At 43.1% G+C, this 5,543-nt stretch overlaps 1 long non-coding RNA gene across 1 annotated transcript in view; it reads right to left on the reverse strand.

Moving 5' to 3' along the window:
* Positions 1–1,214: 1,214 nt before the first annotated feature.
* Positions 1,215–5,543, reverse strand: part of LOC115273506 — an 11,434-nt gene continuing 7,105 nt past the window's right edge. The window contains exons 2-3 of the long non-coding RNA XR_003900821.1: positions 2,712–2,829; positions 1,215–1,262 (exon numbers count right to left, since the gene is read on the reverse strand). This is a non-coding gene — a long non-coding RNA (uncharacterized LOC115273506). The remainder of the gene's footprint in view (positions 1,263–2,711; positions 2,830–5,543) is intronic.

The following is a 5,543-nucleotide window of genomic DNA, read 5'->3' on the forward strand; positions in this document are numbered from 1 at the left end:
ATCAAGAAGATGATATATATATATATATATATATATATATATATACAATGGAATACTACATGGCAATGAGAAAGAATGAAATATGGCCATTTGTAGCAAAGTGGATGGACCTTGAGTGTGTCATGCTAAGCAAAATAAGACAGGCGGAGAAGGACAGATACCATATGTTTGCACTCATAGGTCTAACAGGAGAACAGGAGAAACCTAATGGAGGACTGGGGGAAGGGGAAGTGGGAAAGAGAGTTGGGGAGAGAGAAGGATGCAAAACCTGAGAGACTATTGAATACTGAAAACGAACTGAGGGTTGAAGGGGAAGGGGGAGAGGGAAAAGAGGTGGTGGTGATGGAGGAGGGCACTTGTGGGGAAGACCACTGGGTGTTATATGGAAACCACTTTGACAATAAACTATTTAAAAAAATAAAAAATAAATAAAAAATTTGGAGAGTGCTGGTCTAAATAAATTCAAATCAGTATGTCTTTCAAGTTTTTTTTTAAAGCCTTCTTTGAAGATGATAGGAAGTGAGCAGACCTGTGTTGTCTGCAAAAGTTGCCCTCAATAACCTACCTTAAAGATCCGAGCAAATTCACTGATAGACAATTTTTTTTAATAAAGACTTAACTTTTTAGAGTAATTTTAAGCTCCCAGCAAATACCGAGAGGTTACTTTCTATCCCAAACATGCATAGACTCTGCATTATCAACATCCTACACCAGAGTAATATATCTGTATATATATATATACCTATACATACATATAAGTTTGGGAAACAATACCTACACTCTCCTCACAGATGTGCTACTCACCTGCCTACTGTGTGCTCAGTAGAATATTAAAAATAATAACAAATCAAGACAGCAACTGACCTAACTGGGCTTAGCAACTCTTTTGAAGAATACCCCGTTGAATATGTTTCCTGCTGTACAGACCCAGTTGATTGCCTCCTGCCCGATACCAGGCTTGCTTCATCCTTCTCAGTGAGTGCAGTGTCCTAACTTTACAGAAGAAGAAGGTAGATGCACAAATCACCCAGCTGGCCAGCAGCCCCTGTGAGGATCATAACTCGGGTGTCCTGACAACTTTCACAGAAATCCCTGTGATAAAAGTGGCTGAGTTCTTAGAGGTTAACACTTGTTATATTTCACAAGGGATGAAGAGCAGGCCAGCACCACACCTGGTTCCTATACTCAGCTCAGGTCACCAGGTAACTTTGTGGATCAGGATGAGTGTTCAGTCTCCAGTGAGGACCAGTAGCAAGCGCAGCCTTTTAAAAGGAGAAGAGTTATCTTCAGAGAGTGATACAGCTTTGTGACTGGATCCTAAGACTCGCCGCTGTGAATCATCTATGGGGGCCTGTGAATAAAATCTATTAAACATCTCTGCAGCAGACACTTCCCATGATCTGTCTCATCCAGTTGTACGGTATTCTTATGTTCTAGATTCTACATAAGACTGACAGATTTGGAGGTTACACAGTAGTAAGTGGATTAGGCATGAGGGCTTGGAGCTTGGCAAGGGGCCACTACCAACACATTTGCTTAAGGCAAAGGGAATATGGAATGGGTAGAAGAAGGCAGTTATAGATGTCACCTATGACCACGTGATCAGTTGCAAAAACCAGGGGTGTGATAGTTATAAGCATTCTACCTTATTTTGACTTGAAGATAGGTGTTAGTATATCAACCAATTTTTCCCCTCTTCCATTGTTCTATCATCTAACATAAGATATATTAATAGTAGTAAATCTTCTATTTCAGTATTTAAGCTACTGCACAGACACTTGGCATGTTTTTAGGTAAGTGAGACAAATTGTTCTGTGTTTCTTACCACAACATTTCCCATTGATTAGGTTTTCAGCTATCAAAGAAGTACTGAATATGAGATAGGAATGAGATTCAAAGGAGTCTAATTCAGCTAGTACTCATATAATTTAGAAGTAATATTGCCTTGAGGTGCCTGGGTGGTTCATTTGGTTAAGCATTCACCTCTTGATTTTGGCTCAAGTCATGATCTCAGGGTTCATGAGGTTGAGCTCACATCAGGCTCTGCACTGACAGCTCAGTCTCCTTGGGTTTCTCTCACTCCCTCTCTGCCCGTCCCACACTTGCTTACATGAGCACATGTGCCTTTTCTCTCTCTCTCTCTCTCAAAATAAATTATTAATTATTTTTAAGAAAGAAATAATATTGTCTTTGTCCACACAACATAATTCTGCATCCTTTGAAAACCAAGTGCACAACCAAGTGTATCTTTGCATTGGAGGATAAGTAATGAAAGGCCACTTGGGGGAACTCATGCTCTCAAGCTTCTTAGAACTTACAAACAGAAGAGACGTTTTGTTGATACCAAGAGATGGGTTGTGGTGGGGGGACATTCTGTGCAGAAATGGTTTTCAGTGCCAGGTGACTCATTTTTAAACAACTTCTACATTTGGCACATGGTGATAATGCCAGCACTTAACGACAAGAGCTGAGTAAATCAGGACGGCATGTTTCCACACTTCTCAGATGCTTATTTCTAAACATTATGTAAAAACCACGTCTTTGAGTACCTCTCTCCAGTGAGTCACAGAGCTAAGCGGGGCTGCTGCCTCCGGAATCCATCTTGCCCTCCTGTTGAAATGCTGTAATGGACCACACTGAGTGGAACAGGGGAGAAAGGCCCAGATGCTTGTTGCAGATGCTGAAAACATCAGGCCACAGAGTGTACTTACCGCGGATGTTTTCTGTTTTGATCATTTCTCACACAAATACTGTCATATGAATAAGACCTTCAAGTCTTTGTCACGTTTTCAGGTGTTACAGACAAATGAAATTATGAAATGATAGAACCTATGGGAGAGAAGGAACTTACAGTCATTGAGCCTGGGGCAGAAGGTAACTAACTTTTTAACCACACATTTTATGCTCCCTCTTCCATGGTGCACAGTTGATGCTAAAAAGTGGCTACCCAGGGAGGCAATGCATTGCCCAACACCCTTTCATTCGTGAAAGGCCATGTGCCTAGTACTGGCTAATAGAATGTGAGCAAAATTGACCTATGTCACTTCTGGGCAAGGCAGTTAAGAAGAGGGTGTTCCATTTCTTCTCCTTCCTCTTCCTTCTGGAGGCAGAGTTCTCCATGTCTCTAAGAAGTGGCAGAGCCATGAGATGAGATAAGCCTGGGTCCCTGAATCACCTCGTGGAGGGAAGCCACCAAGAATGCTTTTATCAGATTGTTATATGAGCAAGAAAGACATTTTTATTGTATTAAGCCACTGAAATTGGGGATTTGGTCATTCTAGTAGCTAATATTTCCCTAACAGATAGGCCAACTTCCATCTCCCTGTTTAATTCTCTTTACAACTCATAGGGAGATGAGTAGGAATACCCAGAAGGAATATGTGTAACATCAAGATGATGGACATTGGTGTCAGGTAGAGTAGTGTAATGCCCAAGATTTCAATATCACCCCCAAAAACCAGAGACCACCAGAAAGACCGAGTCACGCATGCAAAAACAAAGGGCAGTTTTATTACGGCTTAGGCTCGCCGGGCCTAAGTTTGGTCTCACAGCCTTCACCAACGCAGCGGACCCGTGCTGAGAGCCCTGAACACGGGCTGAGTAGGGTTTATACGGGGTTTGGGAAGGGGGAGTTACAGGAAATTGTGACATCCAATCATTATTGTGTAACAGCATTGGCATCAATTTTAACCATACACATTGTTCAGAGCATTTGTTACTTTTGGCGGGACCCAATCGCAATATTTAGGGTATCTTTGAAATTAACCAATTACAGAGTGAGTTCAGGGTCTTGTTTGGTGACTATCGGGTTAACTTTAACATTAGGTAACAGGGTCCTATCTAAAGTTTCTATCTGTAGGCCTCACCTTTAGGAATGTGGGGAGAGGTAGCTGGCCTTCCCTGATTGGATACCGAAAAGTGGTCTCTTCTGCCTCAGGCAATGTGTAACCGCCTAATTGTTCCAGAGAGACTGACCCTTAGACCTTCGAGTTTTGAGGGGGACCTCTGTCATGGAGTCTGTTAGGTCAGACTTTGTCCGTACAGTAGGTCTTGGATTCCATTTTTAAGGCTAAACTATGTGCTCTTGGAATGCTCAACTTTTCAGGGCCTTGGTTTCCTAATCTGTAAAATGGACATAATAATAGTACTTATGTCATGATGTTGTTGAAAGAAATCAAGTTGCTCTTTCTTGTGAGACACTAAATATTCAAAAAATGAAGGCTTGTGCTCTTACTGGCATCATCCTGTGAGTGATCATCATTCCTATGATGGTGGTAATATTAAAGAGATCAATTTGCACGTTTTTATTGTAATCAGTCGATTTCTAGAGGACCAGAGGAGCTTAGAAACACAAGTTGCTTCCCTAATTAGATACCAGAACCTTAGAAAACTGGTTGGGGTGATAGAATTGGAAACATAGGTCCTAGCAGACTCAGGGAGCAGACACCCAGAGACAACAAACCTCAAGATCTCTGGGCACTAAAACATCTTAGCCATGCCTGTGACCTTTAGTGCAGAGGAGGTGGGGGCTGCTGTTTCCAAGATGTATAGGTGAGGGAGGTCATGTGGGCTGTGAGGACAAGGGTTGGGGGGCTCTCAGCACAGCACTGTTCTCTGACTGGGCCTCAGGAAATGGGACCCTCTCCTAAGGACTCTGAGGAAACCCCAGAGATGTTCTCAGGTAGCACTGAGAAAAGGAAGCACCAGAACTAGGAGAAAGGAATGCAGCAAAGGACAGGGCAAGTACTCAGAAGTCCACACTCCCTGAGACCATCAACAGTCTGTTGCCTTCAATTTCTTTATCTGCTCCTTCAACTCTGCTTTGAGCCATGGAGCCCCCTCTCTTTGTCTTTTTAGCACAAGTCAAGAGCACAGACTCTCTGCTGACCCCACCCCCACTGTCATCCATGGCCACAGGGTCCCCTCATTTGGCATCAGGAGTCTGAAGGAAGACCCTCCCTTCCCTTGCTTTGCCTAGATACCAAGGGTTGGAAAAGCAAAAGCAGATGTTTGGCCCAAAACTGCTACAAAGAAAGATGAGAATGGCCTGGTTTCTATCTCCTCCATGAGTGATAATGGAAAGAGTGATAATTCAGACCCTGTCTCTGTCTGATGCCAAGATCCCGTGAGCCAAACTATTGAAGTGGCCTTTATGAACCTGGACCCACCCATGGCTTCAGACCCACTCCCTGAAGACAAACGAGGGAAGAAGGAAAAAAGAGAAACATAAGCTCCTGTTCAGCACCTTAGGCAAATGACACTGCTGGCTCAGGCTAACTTCTCCATCTGGGTTTCTCTTACTTCTGTTTTTGTACAGCTGTTGTGATTTACAAGTCCCTGTTTGAATTGGAACAGACTAACCCTGGTGGGGCTGGGGGAGGTAGGAGAAGGGTCTCCACAATGTGAGGGACAACCAAGAAAAATTCAAAACAATGTATTTTCCAGATCCTGTCTTTACACCAAAATGAAGTATTGTCCCTCAGAGAAGGAAAGGAGGGAGGGAGGAAGGAAGGAATGAAGGAAGGGAGGGAGGGAGGGAGGAA

This window comes from Suricata suricatta, chromosome 12, assembly GCF_006229205.1.
Source record: "Suricata suricatta isolate VVHF042 chromosome 12, meerkat_22Aug2017_6uvM2_HiC, whole genome shotgun sequence".
NCBI classification, from domain to species: Eukaryota; Metazoa; Chordata; class Mammalia; order Carnivora; family Herpestidae; genus Suricata; species Suricata suricatta.